Source organism: Procambarus clarkii, chromosome 93, assembly GCF_040958095.1.
Source record: "Procambarus clarkii isolate CNS0578487 chromosome 93, FALCON_Pclarkii_2.0, whole genome shotgun sequence".
Taxonomy (NCBI): domain Eukaryota; kingdom Metazoa; phylum Arthropoda; class Malacostraca; order Decapoda; family Cambaridae; genus Procambarus; species Procambarus clarkii.
Window position 1 is genome coordinate 14,475,125 of NC_091242.1, and position 25,408 is coordinate 14,500,532.

At 37.5% G+C, this 25,408-nt stretch overlaps 1 long non-coding RNA gene across 2 annotated transcripts in view; it reads right to left on the minus strand.

Moving 5' to 3' along the window:
• The window catches only part of LOC123769134 (uncharacterized), a 134,539-nt gene that overhangs the window by 21,058 nt on the left and 88,073 nt on the right, over window positions 1-25,408 (minus strand). For both annotated transcript variants that reach the window (XR_011226058.1, XR_011226059.1), the window contains one exon: window positions 12,533-12,659. This is a non-coding gene — a long non-coding RNA (uncharacterized lncRNA). The remainder of the gene's footprint in view (window positions 1-12,532; window positions 12,660-25,408) is intronic.

A 25,408-nucleotide genomic window follows, 5' to 3' on the forward strand; every position in this document is an offset into this window, starting at 1 on the left:
TATGGGTTCGAGTCACTTCTGGGGTGTGAGTTTTCAGTTGCATATTGTCCTGGGGACCATTCAGGCTTGTTCGCATTTGTGTTCCTCACGTGTGCCCCAAAGAATGAGGTGATTTGGTAAAATGCTATGCCCAAGATTACTATCCGAGTGCCGGCGGTGGGGTGGTTCAAATAGCTTAGGCTATCACCTCATTAGTCCGGTCGTGATGGTCAAGTGGATTAAGGCGTCTTGTACATACCAGTTGCGTTGCTTCTGGGAGTATGGGTTCGAGTCACTTCTGGGGTGTGAGTTTTCAGTTGCATATTGTCCTGGGGACCATTCAGGCTTGTTCGCATTTGTGTTCCTCACGTGTGCCCCAAAGAATGAGGTGATTTGGTAAAATGCTATGCCCAAGATTACTATCCGAGTGCCGGCGGTGGGGTGGTTCAAATAGCTTAGGCTATCACCTCATTAGTCCGGTCGTGATGGTCAAGTGGATTAAGGCGTCTTGTACATACCAGTTGCGTTGCTTCTGGGAGTATGGGTTCGAGTCACTTCTGGGGTGTGAGTTTTCAGTTGCATATTGTCCTGGGGACCATTCAGGCTTGTTCGCATTTGTGTTCCTCACGTGTGCCCCAAAGAATGAGGTGATTTGGTAAAATGCTATGCCCAAGATTACTATCCGAGTGCCGGCGGTGGGGTGGTTCAAATAGCTTAGGCTATCACCTTATTAGTCCGGTCGTGATGGTCAAGTGGATTAAGGCGTCTTGTACATACCAGTTGCGTTGCTTCTGGGAGTATGGGTTCGAGTCACTTCTGGGATGTGAGTTTTCAGTTGCATATTGTCCTGGGGACCATTCAGGCTTGTTCGCATTTGTGTTCCTCACGTGTGCCCCAAAGAATGAGGTGATTTGGTAAAATGCTATGCCCAAGATTACTATCCGAGTGCCGGCGGTGGGGTGGTTCAAATAGCTTAGGCTATCACCTCATTAGTCCGGTCGTGATGGTCAAGTGGATTAAGGCGTCTTGTACATACGAGTTGCGTTGCTTCTGGGAGTATGGGTTCGAGTCACTTCTGGGGTGTGAGTTTTCAGTTGCATATTGTCCTGGGGACCATTCAGGCTTGTTCGCATTTGTGTTCCTCACGTGTGCCCCAAAGAATGAGGTGATTTGGTAAAATGCTATGCCCAAGATTACTATCCGAGTGCCGGCGGTGGGGTGGTTCAAATAGCTTAGGCTATCACCTTATTAGTCCGGTCGTGATGGTCAAGTGGATTAAGGCGTCTTGTACATACCAGTTGCGTTGCTTCTGGGAGTATGGGTTCGAGTCACTTCTGGGGTGTGAGTTTTCAGTTGCATATTGTCCTGGGGACCATTCAGGCTTGTTCGCATTTGTGTTCCTCACGTGTGCCCCAAAGAATGAGGTGATTTGGTAAAATGCTATGCCCAAGATTACTATCCGAGTGCCGGCGGTGGGGTGGTTCAAATAGCTTAGGCTATCACCTCATTAGTCCGGTCGTGATGGTCAAGTGGATTAAGGCGTCTTGTACATACCAGTTGCGTTGCTTCTGGGAGTATGGGTTCGAGTCACTTCTGGGGTGTGAGTTTTCAGTTGCATATTGTCCTGGGGACCATTCAGGCTTGTTCGCATTTGTGTTCCTCACGTGTGCCCCAAAGAATGAGGTGATTTGGTAAAATGCTATGCCCAAGATTACTATCCGAGTGCCGGCGGTGGGGTGGTTCAAATAGCTTAGGCTATCACCTCATTAGTCCGGTCGTGATGGTCAAGTGGATTAAGGCGTCTTGTACATACCAGTTGCGTTGCTTCTGGGAGTATGGGTTCGAGTCACTTCTGGGGTGTGAGTTTTCAGTTGCATATTGTCCTGGGGACCATTCAGGCTTGTTCGCATATATATATATATATATATATATATATATATATATATATATATATATATATATATATGCAGAATAACCACATATGAAAAATAGAAAATGCTTAACGCGTTTTCGGCTAATTCGCCTTCATCAGAGCAAAGTAGAATGATTCTACTTACTACATTCTACTTGATTCTACTCTATGAATGATTCTACTCTACATTCTACTTTGTAGAATGATTCTACAAAGTAGAATCATTCTACTTTGCTCTGATGAAGGCGAATTAGCCGAAAACGCGTTAAGCATTTTCTATTTTTCATATGTGGTTATTCTGCATACTTGGATCAAGTGTTTTTGTGATCATTGTTGCATATATATATATATATATATATATATATATATATATATATATATATATATATATATATATATATATATATATATTAGTATATATATTAGTATATTTTGGTAGCAGTCTTTCCTGTAGACATATATTATTAAATATGACCGAAAAAGTAAGATTAATAATTCTAACACGAATTTTCTCTATCTTTCTTACGTTTCTTTTCACTGTTGATAGTAATTCAAAGATCAATTCTCCAAAATTCATTTTTATTTCTAGTCTGACGCGACACTTGAGCGCGTTTCGTAAAACTTATTACATTTTCAAAGACTTTTGTTTACAAACACACAACTGAAACTGTTGTGTGTTTCAGTTGTGTGTTTGTAAACTAATGTCTTTGAAAATGTAATAAGTTTTACGAAACACGCTCAAGTGTCGCGTCAGACTAGAAATAAAAATGAATTTTGGAGAATTAATCTTTGAATTACCATCAACAGTGAAAAAAAACGTAAGAAAGATAGAAAAAATTCGTGTTAGAATTATTAATCTTACTTTCTTGGTCATATTTAATAATATATATATATATATATATATATATATATATATATATATATATATATATATATATATATGATGCCCCAGAAGTGACTCGAACCCATACTGCCAGGAGCAACGCAACTGGTATCTACACGACGCCTTAATCCGCTTGAACATCTCAACCGGACAATAAGGAAGTGATAGCCGAATCTATTTGAACCACTTCCTCGCCGGCACTTGGATGGTAATCTTGGCCATAGCATTTTATCCAATCACTTCATTCTTTGGGGCACACATGAGGAACATAAATGCGAACAAGCCTGAATGGTCCCCAGGGACTGAAAACGACGAAAAAAACTCACACCCCAGAAGTGACTCGAACCCATACTGCCAAGAGCAACGCAACTGTTATCTACAGGACGCCTCAACCCTTAAACTACGCATGGCTTATATATACGCCATGAGTAACATGTTGCACCTTGGGCATGTCGTATATATACGCCAAAGGGTGCCAGGCACGATTCAAATGTCCTGCGGTGTAAAGGGGTCATCCATACGTAGCTAGGGGCGATTGTAAACAGACGCCATTTTGAAAAAAAATCTAGAGCAGGCCACCTTTGTTTCACAGGCCTTAGTTAGTGGCCAGACACCATGGCGAGCGCATCACGACCCAGCGTGCGACCTCGCTCAGCGCACCTCGCCGCGTAGTCTTTGACCGAAGACGAAATTGCAGATGAATTGTTCAAGGACGTTGACGAATCTGATATTGACGACTCGGATATAGATGAAGATTATACCCAGCCTGAAGAAATAGAAACAACGGATAGTGAGGGTGAACATGTGGGTGCCACGAGGGTGAACATGTGGGTGCCACGAGGGTGAAGATGCCTCACGAGTTACCAGCTAATACTCAACACCACTCAACACCACCTCGCGCCCAATCACGTCGTTCATCTGTTCCCTTGCACGTTTATGATATGATTGACGAGTCTGAAATAGGTAAATCTTTCTCAGGTTTTAGTGATGAAGAATCGGAGAATAGTTTTACCCCGGCTGCTAGTACCAGTACAAGTTTCGCCGCATCAGCTGCCCGCCCAGCCAAATGCAGCCGCATGGAACAATATGGCGACAATGAGGAACAAATTCCCTCATGTTCCAAATCTTTTTCCTCATCTACCGTTCCTGCCCCTACTGTTGCAATGCCTGCTTCAGCTCCTGGTCCCCGGATTCCTCGCCGTGGTGCAGCTAATGGCTCTCGGAAGGCAGCAGGTTTGTGTGTGTGGAGTGATGGGGAAGATTTTGTTCCACAAATTCCCGAATTTGACAACAGAGATGTGGGAATTACAGATCTTTTCCCTGATACTGGTTGTGGGAACCGACCTGTGAGATTTATATTTATTTAATTTATATGAATTTATATTTACGTTAATTTATATACTTCGATAGCAATTTGTATAATGATAAGTGGACTGTATTTCTGCAATAATCTCATAATCTCACAAATCGATCCTCTACACATTAGGGGGGGTTTAATAGTTTATATATATATGCAGCCAATCAAACTACAGTAACTACATACATTGAAGAGGTTCCTTATCTTATAGTACAGCAGGTTAGTCCACCAGCTATAACTAGGGTGTAGACACCAAATTATCCTCTTTGAGGTAGCTTCCTCACCCAGTAACTGGTGCACAAAGTCTTCCATCCTCGTCTTGACCTGTCAAAAGGGCGCTAACTGTGAAGCCAGAAACCTATATATGACAAGCTATATCAGAGAAAACACTATACAGTACATGGAACATTGAAGACCTGGCTTAATTACCTTTAGTTTGAGGCTTCCACGTGATCTAACCGGGTCACCCTATATCCTGACATTAATGGCCATAAATGAATGATAAACGGGTTTCGGATAGACTTAACTTGAATTGTAGACATCGTGTTGGAGATGGTACCTTTGGTTTCCATAACACTACGTCCAAGTAAAATTAACAGGAGCCGAATTTGCTCCCGTGTGAGCCTCTGGTCTCAATAACAATGGCTGTTTAACACTCCATACTATTGACGTTACTGGCCGACATTGTCCAGAATGATAGGAGCCGAATTTGCTCCACACGTCTCGGAGGTGACACAACAATGGCTGCCTCCTTCCCCACTCACGCCTAGCTTACATTGTCCAGATTTCAGAACGTGATAGAAGGGTCACATTTACTCTACTTTAATATTGATAATTAAGTTAATTTATATAAGATGTTTTTATGATGGTAAAGTCCAAAGACTAATGTATTTAAGAATAATTCCCAGCAGAATAGCTGGTGAATTATAATGGTATGTGGTGATGATATCCCGTTTTCTTTAGACGGTAATTCCACTACAAGTTACGTTTTCTATGGGTAACTTGTTGGTAATACAGCTATTATCTGTATGATTATTAAATGGTGTCGGATTTTCCGACATAATTCCGCAGGGGGCTGCTCACGGGTCGAAGTCCTATTTAGAACAGACGAACACCGATACTCCTCCTTCAAATTATAGTTAGTAATCACACATTTATGTGTCTGTTCGTACAGGACGGATGTCCCGTACTAGAGTTGCAGGGGTTAGAAGTCTAATGCGATTTCATTTCCCTGTCAACTCTTGAAAGGCTAATATTCAAGCCTAATTACATATTATTTAACCCAGAAGACTGGATGTGATCAAGTACTACAGTCAAGTATGATTCAGGGACTGCAGTGAGATCAGTGACATTAGATATAACTTGAAGTTTCTTCAGGTAACTGGTCACTGATATATAAACACTGAGGCCCATGGAATACATCTTGATTAAATAATAAATGTATCAAATCAGTCATCAGATTTATTGGGGTTTAATTTAGTTAATTGATTCAGAAGATTGAATAGCTCATCATTAAAGTAAAGTATGGTTCTGAGACTGCAGTGGGTTCAGTGACATTGGTCGCAGTGACTTGTAGCTGCTTTAGGCTACTATTCACTGATTTGCCACTGAGGCCTCATGAACTCATCTTCAGCTTTAAATGATGATACTAACATCAACCTCTGTTAGTATAGTCAGCTGTAATCTCCTTAGTATAATGCTACTGGAGAAATATAATCAGCTGACAAATTTAGATTTCTACTAGTATTGTTTATCTGCAGTCATAGGTCTCCTCAGGTTTGATACTGGGCCTGAGAGTAATTTACCTCCTGCAGAGTTTAACATGGTTATACCCTGATATTTAGTAGGGCTACCAATGAATCGATGGTAGTAGTCTGTCCCCACAAGGACAGCCATTTGGCATTTGATTTGCTCAAATTTACCTGCAGCTGCTTGATAATAGCTTTCCAGGTCAGCATAATCAACTGTTGATTGTTGTGACAAATCTTCACATTTCTTGATCTGTCTTGTTAAGTGGCCTTTAAGACCTGCAAGGGTTCTTTTCATTCTCCCTGCATTATCCATACTGGCTAGTTGGTGAAGCCTTGTGGGACTTGTACTTGGGCTGCTCATAATACTGAACAAGCTCTAATGGTAGCCTAGGGTAAATTCTGCACTCACTAGGCAATAATCCTACCTCTACTAGAGGTTAGCACTTAAAATTAATACACATTATATATATATACAATCATACACACTAATGATTTGAGTGATAAACCAGTGTCACTGGAAGTACCTTTAGGTTAGCTCTTCTATATCACCCTAGGATGGAATAGACACTAATTAATCACTCAAAGGTGTAATGATCATAAGTAAATTATTATATATACACAACGCAACTCGAGTTGATAAAAATTACACCCAAAATAGGGTCTGGACCATTCATTAATGGTGTTAGGTTGTTCAATATAGTACAACTGACTATGGTAATAATGGGACTAGGATGAACGATAATAGTTCAACTAGTCAATGGTTTTATCCTACCCTGTTGTGGGTTGGCAATTAGTAAATATTATACTGTGATCACTAGTGCAATATATATTAAATACTTCTCTATTTTGGAGAAATAATATACACAATTATTGATAATAGCCTCTTAATTAGCCTCTATGAAACTTCTAATATTATCAAGAAGTATTAAATATTATTAGTGACCTCGCGAAATAAACTCCACAAAATTCGTAGATAATCTCTCGCGAAATGTAACACCATGAAATCCGTGAACAATCACGCGACACCACAGCCACTACTTTGGCTGGCTTCAATATTAGCGCTGTCATTTCACGAAATAACACACCACCAAATTTCTGTGGGTGTGCATGAAACCGCTGACTAAGCTGAACTCGGCTGAGGGAGGCTCCTGAGCTCCCTCGAGGCTACGCTGCCGTCTTGACTGCTGGCTTTGTTTAAATAACACTGCACTAGTATATTTAATGAATCCACTGGTTAACTGGTTCATCCGGTACTAAGATGACCAAATGTGGGTTCAAAGGATCAAATAATCCGTCATCCGGTTCGAAGATGACCAAATAATCCGGTTCTGAAGGTCCAAATAATGTGGGAACCGACCTGTGAGATTTATATTTATTTAATTTATATGAATTTATATTTACGTTAATTTATATACTTCGATAGCAATTTGTATAATGATAAGTGGACTGTATTTCTGCAATAATCTCATAATCTCACAAATCGATCCTCTACACATTAGGGGGGGTTTAATAGTTTATATATATATGCAGCCAATCAAACTACAGTAACTACATACATTGAAGAGGTTCCTTATCTTATAGTACAGCAGGTTAGTCCACCAGCTATAACTAGATTGTAGACACCAAATTATCCTCTTTGAGGTAGCTTCCTCACCCAGTAACTGGTGCACAAAGTCTTCCATCCTCGTCTTGACCTGTCAAAAGGGCGCTAACTGTGAAGCCAGAAACCTATATATGACAAGCTATATCAGAGAAAACACTATACAGTACATGGAACATTGAAGACCTGGCTTAATTACCTTTAGTTTGAGGCTTCCACGTGATCTAACCGGGTCACCCTATATCCTGACATTAATGGCCATAAATGAATGATAAACGGGTTTCGGATAGACTTAACTTGAATTGTAGACATCGTGTTGGAGATGGTACCTTTGGTTTCCATAACACTACGTCCAAGTAAAATTAACAGGAGCCGAATTTGCTCCCGTGTGAGCCTCTGGTCTCAATAACAATGGCTGTTTAACACTCCATACTATTGACGTTACTGGCCGACATTGTCCAGAATGATAGGAGCCGAATTTGCTCCACACGTCTCGGAGGTGACACAACAATGGCTGCCTCCTTCCCCACTCACGCCTGGCTTACATTGTCCAGATTTCAGAACGTGATAGAAGGGTCACATTTACTCTACTTTAATATTGATAATTAAGTTAATTTATATAAGATGTTTTTATGATGGTAAAGTCCAAAGACTAATGTATTTAAGAATAATTCCCAGCAGAATAGCTGGTGAATTATAATGGTATGTGGTGATGATATCCCGTTTTCTTTAGACGGTAATTCCACTACAAGTTACGTTTTCTATGGGTAACTTGTTGGTAATACAGCTATTATCTGTATGATTATTAAATGGTGTCGGATTTTCCGACACTGGTGACGAAATGTGTGAAATGGTCTTCTTTACTGCATATTTCGATGAGCCGCTCATGGAACACATTGCTCACGAAACGAACAGACTTGCGGCTGATCTCATCGAAGGTGAGGAAGTTTCAGAATTTTCACGACTACAGCGTTGGAAAGAGACAACTGTTGGTGAAATGTACGTGTTTTTCGCAATTTGCATGTTGATGAAACATTGTGTGAAACACGTAATTTCAGATTATTGGAGCAGAGACAATGCTGTTCCAACACCATTGTACGGGAAATATATGTCCCGAGATAGATTTCTGTTGATCCTACGGTGCATTCATTTTGCAAATAATGCAGACGAGAGACAGGATGATAGACTTTGGAGGGTGAGGGACGTGCTAAATGACTTGATTGGAAAGTTCCGAGATTACTACGTACCAGCTCAGAAGCTGGTTATTGATGAATCCCTTGTTCTTTTCAAAGGACGTGCTGCCTTCAAGCAGTATATTCCCTCAAAACGTCACCGATTTGGACTGAAATTCTTTGTGCTCTGTGACTGTGAATCAGGAATGGTGTTACACATGATACTTTATTCAGCCACAAATGTACATATTCCTGCTAATGACGAACATGGCTTCTCAGGTAGTGTGGTGAAGGCGCTGCTTGCACCATATCTGAACAAGGGCCACATATTGTACACAAATAACTATTATATCAGTCCCTTGCTAACGAAATTCTTGCTTGATAATAAGACTGGAGTGTGTGGAACAGTAAAGCCAAAACGAAAGGAAATGCCTGTGTTTGACACTGCTATGCAAGTAGGGGATTGCGAGGTAAGAAAAAGTGGTGCAATGCTTTCAGTGCGGTGGAAAGACAGACGTGAAGTGAACATGTTGACCACCATTCACCCTGGTACAATGGTGGACAGTGGCAAGGTGAACAGAACAACAAAGCAAATATTATATAAGCCAGATTGTGTGATGGACTACAACATCAACATGCGTTTAGTTGATAAATGTGACATGATGGTGGGTGCTGTAGAGTGTGTATGGAAAACAGTGAAGTGGACAAAAAAATGATTTTCCACCTTATTGACGTAATAATGCTGAACAGTTACAACATGTTTCTTGCGAAGACAGGTAGAAACCCATATTTCCGTTCGTTTAGTTTTCATGTTGTGAAACAGTTACTAGGTAAATTTGGCAAGGACACACCTGGCATACAAAGACCCATTCGAAACCCAATACAGAACCATGCTCCTGCACCCAGGCTCGCTTACAGGGAGGCCTTTCTAATACACTAAATCAAGAAATTACCACCAACTGGAGCTCGTGCAGCAGGCCAGCGTCGGTGTGTTGTGTGTTCCAGTACCAAATTGAGGCCACAGAAACGTAAATTGGTGTTGACATGGTGCGAAGCGTGTGCCGTCCCTCTGTGCCATATCGACTGTTTCGCACAGTATCACAGTCTCCTGGAGTACTAAATGTGTAATTCTTTGGTAAATAAATGTACATATCAAGTTAATTTTTGTGTTTATATTGAAAAAAACCCAAATACATTGAATATTTCCTGTAAATTATACCATTTTGGTGATCATACTTTTGACACTAATATGTGAGCGCCTAGTGAGTTTATACCATTTTTATTATAATACAACGTTTACTGGTAATAATTGGAACAATACTAGCGAAAAAAAATTGTGTAAAATGACCCAAGAATACTGTAAATAATTCCGCGAAAATAAATTCGCGGCAACTCGGGCCGCGTGAGCGGCCGTGAGTGACGGCTGCCTGACGCAGCACCCTTGAGCGCTCACGTTCTGTGACGTCATCGGCTAACTTCTCGGATTAATTGTGTCATTGGTATGTACAATAGAATTTTTGTATTATGTTTCCAGTGCTCATGGGACACAAATTAACATGTTTAGACGACGAAAACAAAATTTAGATTTTTTTTTCTTGCGCACAGGGGTGTAAATGTCCCCAGGACCCTTGAGCAGTGTAAGGGTTAATCTGCTTGATTCCTCACGTGTGCCCCAAAGAATGAAGTGATTTGATAAAATGTTATCCCCAAGATTACCATCTGAATGCCGGCAGGGAAGATGTTCAAATAGCTTCGGCTATCACTTCCTTATTGTCCGGTCGAGATGGTTAAGCGGATTAAGGCATCCTGTAGATACCAGTTGCATTGCTCCTGGCAGTATGGGTTCGAGTTTTCAGTCGCATATAGTCCTGGGGGACCATTCAGGCTTGTTCACATTTATATATATATATATATATATATATATATATATATATACATATATATATATATATATATATATATATATATATATATATGTATATATATATATATATATATATATATATATATATATATATATATATATATATATATATATATATATATATATATATATATATATATATATATATATATATATATATATATATATTATTAAATATGACCGAAAAAGTAAGATTAATAATTCTAACACGAATTTTCTCAATCTTTCGTACATTTCGTTTCACTGTTGGAGGTAAATCAAAGATCAATTCCCCAAAATTCATTTTTATTTCTAGTCTGACGCGACACGAGCGCGTTTCGTAAAACTTATTACATTTTCAAAGACTTTAGTTCACAAATACACAACTGAATAGAACTTACGCATCTCCGATTTTATATCTACATTTGAGTGAGGTGGAAGGGGTGATGTGGCATTAACACAAGACAGAACAAGATGTGGCATTAATAGGGTATTAATTTCATCAACACAAGACAGAACAAGAGTATTAATAGGGTATTAATTTCATCAACACAAGCATTGTGTTGATATTAATACCCTATTAATACTCTTGTTCTGTCTTGTGTTGATGAAATTAATACCCTATTAATACCACATCTTGTTCTGTCTTGTGTTAATGCCACATCACCCCTTCCACCTCACTCAAATGTAGATATAAAATCGGAGATGCGTAAGTTCTATTCAGTTGTGTATTTGTGAACTAAAGTCTTTGAAAATGTAATAAGTTTTACGAAACGCGCTCGTGTCGCGTCAGACTAGAAATAAAAATGAATTTTGGAGAATTGATCTTTGATTTACCTCCAACAGTGAAACGAAATGTACGAAAGATTGAGAAAATTCGTGTTAGAATTATTAATCTTACTTTTTCGGTCATATTTAATAATATATGTCTACAGGAAAGACTGCTACCAAAATATACTAATATATATATATATATATATATATATATATATATATATATATATATATATATATATATATATAGGGGGTACCACCACTGGTGCAATTATAGGGACCCACAGCCTCAGAGAAGGGAACACAGAGCACTCAGGGAAAAACTTGACATTTAACTCTGAATACGAAAGAGTGTTCACTTCTCCTACCACCCCCTTTTTTTTATTTATTATGATGTACACTTTATTATGCAAGGTTATACAGTTACATATATATATATATATATATATGTATATATATATATATATATATATATAAATTTATATATTTATATATATATATATATATATATATATATATATATATATACATATATATATATATATATATATATATATATATATATATATATATATATTTATATATTTATATATATATTATATAATTTATATATATATATATATATATATATATATTTATATAAATATATATAAATTTATATAAATATATATAAATATATATATATATATATATATATATATATATATATATATATATATATATATATATATATATATGTATGTATGTATGTATATGTATGTATATATAAGGTAACAGTCAGGCAAAGTTAACAGCTGAAACTCTATAAAAAAAACTGCAGGAAAGAAAGCCACAATTTAGGAGATCACAGGATTCACTGAGTCACATTAGGTATTAATCCTTCCTAAAGATTTGCTTGGGGGTCAGTGAACATTGATCCCCCTTATGACACACATTTCTGACTTGACAGTGAAATATTACTGAGGACAGATTATATTAATATGCCCAGATTTTGTAAATTATATTTATACTAAGAGTATTGTCCTCACTTTAGTTTGGAGGAAATTTATTAAAGACCTACGAGCCCACAACCTCTCGGAAAACTTAGTCTTTATAATTTTCATCACAATACTGTATATTTATCATCAACAAAATTATCATTATGTCATAAGTAAAACTTTATTTTCGTTAATTAATAATGATTGTCAATGCTTGGTCTCACCTGAGTGCATCCATGGTTGGACAGCTTGCGACCTGTTGCCTGTCCCACACCAGGTACTTCTGTCACCAATTTCCTCCCCATCGGCTCCGAAACAAAAATTTTGTGTTTCTGGGACGTTGTCGACATCCTGTGGAATCAGTCATTTGGAAAAAGAACTATCTTGTAAACTAATGCTGGGGATAACCATTTTATTTGTGTAATAGTTTAACATGGCTTTCTTAGCACATGTTAATTTGTTTTGAAAATATATAAATTGGAGTTATAACAGAAGATGGTCAATGAGTGAAACTGAAATATTGATAATAGCCCAAAATCTAATTGTTTGCTTTGACTAGGATAATGGGCAAATACACTGCAAAAAATGGTCAATCAGAATACTGAACTATAGTTCCAACATACAGTACATTGAACAAATACAATCACTATATCTTGTAATAACAGTATGCAATGGACCTGCAAAAAAAAAAATATGTATCAGACAAGATGTAAAGTAATATACAATATACTAAGTTAATATACTTTTTCAAATACTTGCAATGGAAGTAGGGATAATAACGCCATTGATTTACACTGTTCACCTTTGCTCTGATTGTACCTGAAATGTCTGGGAACTGGTTTACTGGTCAGATCAAGGAAGACCAGATGGTAGTAATGCTGTACACCACCACTGTAAGTTGTCTCTAGTGACACTCGACAGTATTTGACAATTTGGGTGCTTTGCTTCACCAGGAACATCAACTTGAGGAGCTGTATTAGCTTAATGCTGATGGGTGACTTATAAAGATTTTGATTGACATGAACATGGCGCAAATTTAAATTTAATGAATTTATTCATGGATGTTGAAAATTTACAAAATCCTGCTATTGAATCAATGACATATTTAATATTAACATTAGCATCCTGTTATGAGATGTAAGAGAAGGAGGCTTATATTAATGATTTCCTCATTGATGATGATGTAAATATTGTAAATATTTTATCTGTGGCATAAGACTGTCAGTGATAGTGACTTATCTGGGCATCCTCCTGACATATCCTGGATTATACTTCACTTGCAGGTCGTTGTTTCTTGTGAAAAAATATCCTCCAAACAATTAGTATAAAGTGGCGTAACACCACAGTTGCTTACCTGAATAATTGTTTGCATACGAAAACTTTATTACAAATAATCAAATTACAATTACATTGTTACAAGTGCTTTCAGTGGGAAGCCCCATCGGATCTCTGAAGCTATCCGAATTGATAGGTGCTATACTAGTTTGGTGTCATCGGTCACAGGAGTCCTTATGCCTAACGGGGTCTACGAGTCAGAACCTAGCCCTCTCGGAGAGGCGCAGGGAGCAGTGGCCTATGAACAATTTACATTTAAATTATGTCATAATTACCATCGACCGGGAAGGGCACCCAAAAAGATAGGCGAATCAAAACAGACCACAATCTGGTGAAAGTGGCGACCTATATCCGAACAGAGAAAAAGAACTTCCCTAAAAAGAAAACAAACAAGCAACACTTCACCCAACTAGCACACCCACAGGGAAGAGCATTTCAGTGTCAATCTAGCACAGAGGAGCGTTGCCGTGTCAGTCTAGTGCAGGAATTGGCGTTTTATTGTCATTCTAATACAGGGAGGAGCCTTTCAGTGTCAGCCTAACACAGGGAGGAACCTTTTAATGTCAGTCACGTACTGGGAGAGTAGTATAAACCGGGCTTATGGGGAGCAGTTTGAATTTCTTCGATAGCACCTTGTTGGCCCCTGATTTTTTTCCCATGAACGTGAGTGTAACTTCCTTCTGCCTCCTGATTTTTTTCCGTGGAAATTAATTGGTTCTCTCCTGGTTCCTGATATTTTTCCATGGAGATTATATGGCTCTCATCCATCTTCAACTTTTAATCCCCAGGAGATTAAACGGTCCCCTCCGGTCATCCCTAATTTGAATTACCTCGGCGACGTGCGTGGTTCCAATCATCCCTAATGTTCAATGACGTCATCAACCAACTAGTCTTCATCTTCCCTCAATAAGTTCGATTTCCTTAATTGCATATTTAATCCCATTTGTAATGATTTATTATGAAATCCCATTTTCCAAGATTATTTATAGTTAAAAGATTGTATATTAAACATAAGAATGTAATTACTGAAGGGCTGTAAGGATCATACGATAACTCCTATTTATATCCACTCATGCTCATTCATATAAGCTATCTCTAAATAGCTTACATGTATAAGCTATCTTTAAATTGAATAAAGTTCAGGAGGCCTATGTATATCAAGCAAAAAAAATAAACAATGTTCACACACTGGTATTTGCTCATATCATTCCCAAATAAATTATAAACTTATCTTTTGTATTAATATACCCCATTGTTATCCACTTTTGTCCCTGTTTATCCACTTCTACCCTTCAATCATGTCACCTATATAAAAATGTATGCCTCCTCTTCATGCCCCCTTGTATTTCCATTCTTTCTTCCTTCGCCTAACTTTTGAATGGCTTATTTGTTAAAAATTATTTTAGTAATAAAAATAATAATAATAATAATAATAATAATAATAATAATAATATTAATAATAATATTTTATTTAGGAAAAGTACATACATAGATGCAGTGTTACAAACATCCTGATTGATTTATAGATAGAGCTAGTACATACAAAACCTAAAGCCATTAGTACGCATAGCGAAAAAAACCACTTAGACTAAAACTTAATAGTAATTGAGCTTATAGTATAGTAGTAGTAGACTAATTAAATTGTAAGAAAAGATTATTAGTGTCCCAAGCCCCCCAGATTGTTAATTTATACCTAATATTTATAACATGGAAATGTTATAAATATTAGGCATTAGGCGTTGTTGGGCATTTTCTTAACATCAGTTCAACTTAGGGGCCGGGAGTGAAATTTAGCAATCTTCCTCAAACACTCTCAAATTTATTGTGCATAATGTACATGGTAGATGTTTCAACTTTTCTTAATAGATCCATTTTATAACATAAACAGGAAAAAATATAAAAAAAAAAAAAACTAAAAAAATCACCAATTTCAAATAAAATAAACTAATTTAAAATTTCACCAATTTTTATTTTATTCATTATTGACTCAGAATGGAAATATAACGTTCATTGTAATTACTTTAAAATATTTTTCAAGAGTATAGTTTACTGTAAAAGAAATATTCAATGTTGCCTTCAAAATATGCGCCAAATTTAGACGCAAACAATTTATAACTCCCAAAGCCAACGTTTACGAATAAACGGTGGCAATTAAACCTTAGCATTAGGAACGTTGCCCATAATATATAAAAATGGTGAGAATCACTCATAAACTGGATTTTTTATTCTGACTCAGAAAGTAGAAATTCTGGTTTTATAGAGATAATTGAAGTTGAAGTTATGGACAATGAATATGGTAGTTCTAATTTATCAATTTACTTGTATGTTTTAATAAACATTGCTTGGCATTCGTACTCGAATATGTGAAAGTTGTAGGTCAATATGTGTTGAAATGAAGTCAAGAAAAAATAACCCCCCAAACAAACAAATATTGGGATAAGGATTATGAGTTAATACGGATAATAAATATAATTTATATAAGTGATAAGGCACACATCAGGTCCCCATTCATCAACACAACCTAAAGAGACAAAGATAATAGAGTTTAAAATCTGTAAATTTTTCAGCCCCTTCCCCCCCCCCAAAAAAAAAAAAATTAAAAGTAAGTTACTACAACTTTTGCCATCTGTGGCTGATTAATTGCTGACCAATTTCATTCAAAGTTTACATACTTAGTGATGGGATTACATTCTCCAAGATGTACAAGCTGCATCAAAACCTGAATAAAAACAAAGAAGAAAAAAACTTCAAAAATATTGTTGGACATTGGTGAAACTAACAGATATTGGTATTGGGCAATGTATTTATATGATATATAACAAAATACAGCATAATAACATAATTGTTCATTACTATTTGTGTTATTATGTATTACTCAGTAATGCTAGAAAGACACCAGCTGCATATCCACTTTGTGGACCCTCCTCACTAATATTCTTCTTTGTGCATTGGACAGGTGCTTGCATCTCTTTATCACTGCATTATCCCTCAGTTCCAGTTAATAGGATCTGTTCTCCTTATCATCAGCACTGTTTGTTAGTTTTTTAATATTCATATAAAATACCTTTCTTATCATATTGGGATAAAATTTTCATGACACTGTTGCCAAATAATTGGAGATTTGTTTATCATTTTCTAGTAATTTTCAATAAATTCAAATATTTTTGGAGCTCATGGGCCCTTAACCTAACCCATAATTAGAGGCTTCATAACCCCTCCCCTCGAAATTATACTGTAAATTTAAGATAGGAATAAATTTTAGCATATTATCCTAATTTTCCCCTAATTTATCACTAATGAACCCTAATATATGTTATATGTTAATTTATCCCTATTTTCCCCAATTTTGTCTTATTATCTTAATTTATCCCTAATTTACCCTAATTTATGGCATGTTACCCAAATTTACCATAATTTAGAAAAGGTACAGTGGGGGGGGGGGGGGGTTAGAAAGCCACTAAATATGGGTTAGGTTAAGGAAAATTGGATTATGTTAATGGTGTAGATATACTGAATGTTATCACTTTCATAAGAATATTATGTAAAATGGAGTTCAGATACAAGTATTTGAGGTTAGCTAAGATTGGTTAAGTTGAACTGATGTAGAGAAAATGAACAATAATAATACATTTCCATTAGCCCAGGTAATAGAAGTTTGGTTAGGATAGGTTGGTCGTATTGATATAAAACCAGAAACTGCCCCCCACCCCCCCCCCCCAAAAAAAAAATCCTTAGAATAAGATGCGATAATGGGACCAAGATCCTAACCTCAGAGGATAGGTCCAGGGCGTTGGGTTGATGAAAAAACTCATTTGCCACCAAATACAATACATTTGACGTTAGGCTTAGGCAGGTTATGTTCAGGGTGGCAGAGTCCATGTCGAAAACAAAACATTGTCAGAAATATTTAACAAAGATCCAGGCAGGTTAGGAAGAGAGTGGCTGAGTTGATGTGTAATATCAAAACACTTTCTTAACAATATAGCTTCAATATTAAACAGGTCCAGGCAGGATAGGCACGGGGTCGTTGACTTGATTTGTAAAAAAGAACACTTTCCCTGCAATATTAAACATAGTTCCAGGCAGATTAGGCATGGGGTGAATGAGTTGACGTGTGAAAACAAACAACTTTCTACCAATACAGTTGCAATATTAAACATAGATCCAGACCAGTTAGGAAGGGGCAGTTAGGTTTATATCAACAATTAAACACGTTCCTAAGTATATATTGTATCTAAGCTTAGGTCTCAGGTGGTTGAGTTTCGGTAATATGGGGAAAATACCCAATAACAACGCACTTCTAATAATATATTCCCAAAAATCAGCTGTAACGCTGGGTAGAATGGAAGTTGGGAGTAGACATTTCCTGCTCTAATTACAGTTAACTTCAGCTCAGGATACGATGAGGCTAGGTACATTTAGTAGAATTTTGCTTTGGCTTGATATAATTAGGGTAAATGTAGTGGAATTTTCTTAAATTGGGATCAAATTGGTTAAATTTAGCTTTTGGTTGTTTTATGTTGGGTTGGGTTAGGTTGGGTTGGATGGGTTTGGTTGGATTGAGCCAAAAAAAAAAAAACACAACTGGATATTGGTAATAGCCAGACGGACACAACACTAACACTATGAAATGGTTTTGAGGATGGGATATGTTATGCAAAGACTGGATGTTGGTAATATAAGTTAACAGATCTAACAGTCAAATTCCGCTTTTGGTTGTAATATGAATAGTTACATTTAGATATATTCAGCTTTGGTTTGTTATAATTCGGGTAAATTTAATGAAATTGACTCAATATGGGATAAATTTGGGTTTCTTTAGTTTTGACGGTGTTAGGTTCGGTTAGGTTTAGTTAGGTTGGGTTTGGTTGGATTGATACCAAGAAACACATCTGGATGTATAAAACAGCTAGATGGACACAGAACTAACACTATGAATTAGGAATGGAGTATTAGGAATGGGGTATGTTTCGTGGTGACTCGAGATTGGAAATAAACATTAAATTTAGATGGGATAGGTTAAACTTGGTTAAATTGGGCTGTAGTTGTGCATAGGTTCAAACCCTCATAGGGTTCCTGTTGGATTTGTTCCTTGATATATCATGTTAATGGGATTTCTCTGTATATGGTTGTGCTATGATACGATTTTTATATATTTGGTGAAAATTGTCTTAAATTAGATAAATTAATATGGGACAGAATTAAATTTTGCCAACTTTAATAAAATCTAGCTTAGGTTATGTTAGGTAAGGTTTTGTAGGGTGGGATATATAATATCTTAAGGGTAATGAACTGGCTTGTTCAGGAAATAGTGTAAATTAGCCGATTTGGGTTTGAGTTATAACTAGCTCTTGTAATGGAAAAAGAAAGGAAGGAGGAACTGGAGAAAGCACCAAGCCATCAAAACTATATAGCACTTGGAAGAGGTTAGGATAAAGATTTAGGATGGGACGGAGAAAAGGAATGATGCCCAACCACTTGGACGGTTGGGGATTGAACGCTGACCTGCATGAAGCGAAACCGTCATTCTACCGTCCAGTCCAAGTGGTTGTGCGTAATGGATGGGGAGAGGTCACATATATGTATGTGAGGATACGGGTGCTTATATTTAGTTAGTTTAGCTTTTGTTAGCTAGAATTTAGTCAAATTTGGGTATGACAAGTAGATTTTGTCTAGATTTAATTACATTTAGGTTCTAATAGGGTGTATTTTAGTAGGATATAATAAATATGAATCAGTTTTAGTTGATTTTAGCACTTGTTGGTTAAATTTTGATGGGTAAGTCAAATTTAGTTAATTTCAGCAAGACATATTAACTTTTGAGTTGGATTAGGATGGGATGAACTACCTTAGGTTGGGTTAGGATATTATTGGTATGGGTTGGACATTGTCAGTTTATTTTAGATATTATAGGATAAATTTTGATATGCTATAACAATTTGCTTAAATTTAGATAGATTTACTTACTTAACATAGCCCAACTTGTCATAACCTAACCCAAGCAGTCATAACCTAACCAAACCTAACCGAACCTCTCCTAACCTAACATTACTAAGGTTAATTCCAATAAGACTGTTGGTCGGTTTGACTAAATAAATATGGGTGACATGATTGGAGTGGTTGTAGCAATTAGGTAGGTATTTAATATATTAAAACTATGCATATAAATTAGGAAATACTGGTGATAGAACAGTTAAGCATATATTATGTTGTAAAATTATCTTTTGAAATACATGTGTGTTTATCAGTATTATGAACTTTAATATATAGCGCTGGCATGGACAATTTGATGGAAAGCTCTATAATCTATCCAGACTCCGAGCAAAGACGAAAGTACAGATGCGAATCCTCAGGGAGTTCCTCTTCGCCGACGACGCAGTGATCACTACACACACAGCAAAAGGCCTGCAGCAGCTACTCAACCGCTTTTCCGCAGCCTGTTCCGCATTGGGCATTCCAATCAGCCTGAAGAAGACACAGGTGATGGGACAAGATGTCAATGAGCTACCCAGTATAAATATAGCAGACTATGTGCTGGAGGCAGTTCACGAGTTTGTGTACCTGGGCTCCACAATCTCAGACACCCTTTCCCTGGACACTGAGCTCAACAGGCGTATCGGGCAGGCTGCAACAACACTGGCCTGGCTCACAAAGCGCATTTGGGAAAAGGCCAAACTGACAGTGAACACAAAGGCACAAGTCTACATGGCATGTGTGGTGAGTACACTTCTCTATGGCTCGGAGTCCTGGACCCTGCGCTCTCGCCAGGAGAGATGGCTCAATACCTTTCACATGCGGAACCTGAGATGTATCCTTGGCATCACGTGGAAAGACCACGTCACCAACAACAGAGTACTGGAGAGAACAGGAGTCCTTTTAATGTTCACTCTATTAAAGCAGAGACGCATGCAATGACTGGGACATGTCACACGCATGGAAGATGGGCGCATACCGAACGACCTCTTGTATGGAGAACTGGCATAAGGAAGGAGACCCTCTGGAAGACCTCCGCTGCGTCTCAAAGACACCTGCAAGCGCAACATCAAGCAGATGAACATCGACATCAACACTTGGGAGGCAGCAGCTGCGGACAGATCTGCCTGGAGATGCAAAGTGCAGAAGGGACTCCAGCAATTCGTGGATGAATTGAAGAGGCAGGGACCCACTCGGCGTTTATCTCCGCTCGCTGCAGTCCGGACTGTGATTCTCGGGTTGGCCTTCACAGCCACAGCAAGTGTTGCATCCAATTAGACTACAACAACTAGACACTCAACCTGTGTCTAGGGCAAAGACACAGGGCAAAACTCCATAAACCCACGGGATTGACGGATGCCTACCATATGTATGAATATGAGACTGATTGTTCGGAAACATGTTAGCTGATTTGTCGAGAAATAAGAGGCTTTTTAGGAGTCTAGGTCTAGGAGTGATTACCTTATGAACAGATAACATGGATAGTATCCAGCTGGGTTGCCGGATGCATAAATTTCGGTACGATCTTTGGGTAACAGCAGAATAATGATGTAGAAATTTATATGACAGAAAAATGTACTTGTTTGTGGATACTAGAATATAAAATTTTGATGTGTAGTTTTTATTTATAAAAGTGGTGTCGTGATGAAACATATCATATCTACTATTGCAAGTTTCAATAAAAAAATAGTTAAGAAAGAAAAGTAGAATAATTAAACAACAATTATCTATTTATGAAATTTTATATATACAAGAGTTATTACATTCTTGTAAAGTCACTAACACGCATGGCGCTTTGGGAAAGTCCTTAATCCTAATTGTTCCCAGGAATATGGCCCGCCAAATCGTTTAAGAACCAGATGCAAATTCACTGGTGGATGAACAGAGGCGACCGTTAAGAACTGACGCCCAGTCAATCCTCCTCGGCCAGGATACGAACCGAGGTTATAGCATTCGCGAATCGCCGAGCGAGTGCTTTACCCCTGTACCACGGGGATTGCTATATGTGCGAGATGTGGCAGTATGGGAAGTTATGCATTGTTGATCTCCTTTAAAGAGCTCAAGAGTGTATATAACAGTTGCATGGATAAATATTATATATGGAGACAAGAATGAATTAACAAATGTATAATTGATTATAGTTTGGTAAATTATTGGGGGAGGTATTTGTTGGGATAAAACTTTCATATCTGGAGGGGGGGGGGGGGGGGTAATGAGATTTTAATGATAGCTGTAACAGAGTGAGATGATAGAAATGGAAGCTTGTAAGGGAATGTTAGTGAAAATTATGTATGTATTTTAAATAAAATATATATACTTTGCTGTTTGCTTAGAGATTACAATGCAATGAGTAAGGGATCCAATGTATGCTTTAAGTGTGTGTGTGTGTGTGTGTAATTATCTAAGCGTAATTACCTAAGTGCCGTTACAGGATGAGAACTACGCTCGTGGTGTCCCATCTTCCCAGCACTCTTTGTCATATAAAGCTTTGAAATTACTTACGGTTTTGGCATCCGCCACCTTCTCACCTAACTTGTTCCAAACGTCTACCACTCTATTTACAAAAGAGAATAAGGGAATTTTCTTATATCTCTCCGGCAAATTTGTTTCGTTAGTTTAATTCAATGACCTCATGTTCTTGATAGGGAATTCTTCTCTATCAATTTTGTCGATTCCTGTTATTATTTTGCACGTAGTGATCATATCGCCTCTTTTTTCTGTCTTCTAGTTTTTGCCTCTTTAATGCCTCTAACCTATCCTCGTACCTATTGTTCTTGAGTTCTGAAAGCCTCTTATTGGCATCTTTTCCAGTTTGTTGATTTGCTTCTGAAGATATGGGCATCATTCAATCGCTGCACATTCCAGCATTGGTCTAACAAAAGTCGTGAACAATTTCTTTAGTTTTTTAAATACATGGTCTCCATCCATGTATTTAAAATCAATTCTAAAGTTAGAAAGTGTAGCATAGGCTCTTCGCACAATGATCTTAATGTGGTTCTCAGGAGACAGTTTTTTTTTTTATCTTGAACAACCCCTAGATCTCTTCCTTTATCAGAATTCTTTAAAGATTTCTTACATCATTTATAGGTTTTGTGGGGGTCTATATTCTCCTATTCTCCTCAGACGGAATGGAAGCAAAGCATCTATGGGATGAAGTATCTAGATCATCTAGGTCAAACAGTATTTGTGTCATGGGTGACATTAATTTTAGTGGAATTAACTGGATTACAGAGAATAATGAAGCAGTAGAATTTCAAGAATTAATTGACGACTACTTAAACAACACATCAAGGAACCAACGCGGAGAAACTAATATTTTAGACTTAGTGTTAACTAACAGGGAAACAGAAATTAATGAAATCGAAAGTAGGAGTGAGCTAGAGAACAGTGATCACAAAGAAATCAGATTAAGCATAGAATGTAATAAATTTGTAGGAGAAAATTCTGTTAAAGTGCCAGATTTTCGAAAAGCTGATTTTAATGGCATAAGAAATTTTTTGAGTGAAATAGATTAGAAAGTCCTGGGCATAGGGGGGTTAGCTGGTCTTGGAGTGAGATATGAACCCAGCGATGGGGGATTTAAAAAAGGATTTCGATGTTGATTCAAAGTATAACTTATTTAAAAATATTCTAAGCAAAACACAGGAACGTAGTATCTTGAGATGATTTCTTGAAATGATTTCGGGGCTTAGCGTTCCTGCGGCCCGGTTCTCGATCAGGTCTTCTTTTTGTTACACCCCCCCCCCCCCCCAAGGAAGCAGCCCTTAACAGCTATCTAACTCCCAGGTAATTATTTACTGCTAGGTAACAGGGGCATCAGGGTGAAAGAAACTTTTTGCCCATTTGTCTCCGCCTCCACTGGGGATCGAACCCGGAACCTCAGGAATACGAATGCAAAGCTCTATCCCCTCAGCTGTCAGGCACCCTTGGTATATTTTATCTTGAGGTTATCTTGAGATGATTTCGGGGCTTTAGTGTCACCGCGGCTCGGTCCTCGACCAGGCCTCCATCCCCAGAAAGCAGCCCGTGACAGCTGACTAACTCCCAGGTACCTATTTACTGCTAGGTAACAGGAGCATCAGGCTGAAAGAAACTGCCCATCGTTTCTCGCCGGCGCCCGGGATCTAACCCAGGACCACAGGATCACTCGTCCAGTGTTCTGTCCGCTCAGCCACCGGCTCCCTGGTATACCATACAAATTGGTATAATTGGTATTGGTATTGGATCGAATAATAATGATCCGAAATGGATAACAAAGGCTCTGAAGAACCTTATAGGTAGAAAGAGAGCTTTGTACAAAAGGTTTAGGAATGGAAATGCCAGTTCAGAACAAGATTTTGTCCTACTGGTTAGAAATGATAAAAAAAGAGAGAAGGAGAGGAAAACGAAACTATGAAGTTCACATAAAAGAGGAAAAGACAAATCCTAAACTTTTTTTTTCAGTTATATCGAACAAAAATTAGAGAAAGGATATGTCCATTAAAAAATGAAACAGGTCAGATAACTGATAATAACAAAAAGATGTGTAGCATTTCTAATCAAAATTTTATCTCTGTATTTACTAAAGAACAACTAAACATTATGCCTTCAGCCGAACAAGTCTATGTGAGTGGGGAGGAGGACAGGTTGACTAGTTTAGCAGTTACAAGGTTATAAAACAAATAGTGAAACCCAATTCAAGTAAATCACCAGGGCTGGACGAAGTGTTTGCCAGGGTGCTTAAGAAATGCAAAGAGGAGCTTTGCGAGCCATTGCCTACCATATTTAAGAGTCATATTTTTATTTTAGAGTCAAGCAGAATGCCAGAGTCGTGAAAGGTTGCGAATGTGGTACCAATTTTTAAGAAAGAAGATAAATTACTTGCATCAAACTATCGACCAATTAGCTTAATGTCTAATGTGTGAAAGTTACTTGAATCGATAATTGCAAATACCATTCGTCTTCATCTTGAAAACATAAATTAATAACTTATTCACAACATGGTTTTACAAATGGCTGTTAATGTTAAACAAATTTGCTATCATTTTATTTCAGCATAGTCGAGGCAGTTGATAATGATAAGGTTTGTGATGTGTACCTTGACTTTAGCAAAGCTTTTGGCACAGTGCTACATGAAAGACTGATTAAAAGGATAGAGGCTCATGGTATTGGGGGTACTATATTAAGTTGGATTAGGGCATGGCTATACCAAACGAAACAGGGTTAGTATAAAGGAGGTTAAGTCAGACTGGTAAAATGTTGTAAGTGGAGTGCTTCAAGATTTTGTCCTAGGACCTCTGTTATTCATAATATATATATATATATATATAAATGATTTAGATTAAGGTTTGAGCAGCAATATTTGCAAATTTGCCGATGATACAAAAATCGGAAGGGAAATAAACACGGAAAAAGACTCTCTATCACTTCAAGACGATCTAAATAGGGTTTGAAATCGTCAAAAGATTGACAGATGCAGTTCATTGCTGACAAATGTAAGGTTTTAAAGCTTGGTAATGATGATATAGTTGCAAGATACAAGCTAGATGGTGTTGAGATTGCAAAGTCGGATTGCGAAAGGGATCGGGGAGTTATGATTAACAAGAATTTAAAGCTAAAAAATCAATACATAAATGTTCGTAATAAGGGAAATAGGACACTGGGATTTATTAATCAAAACATTAGTAACAAGACACCTGGTATTGTTCTTCAGCTATATTTTGCTCTGATTAGGCCCAATTTACATTATGCAGTTCAGTTTTGGTCGGCCGTACTATAGAATGGGTTTTCGAATTTTTCGAATGGACAGAATT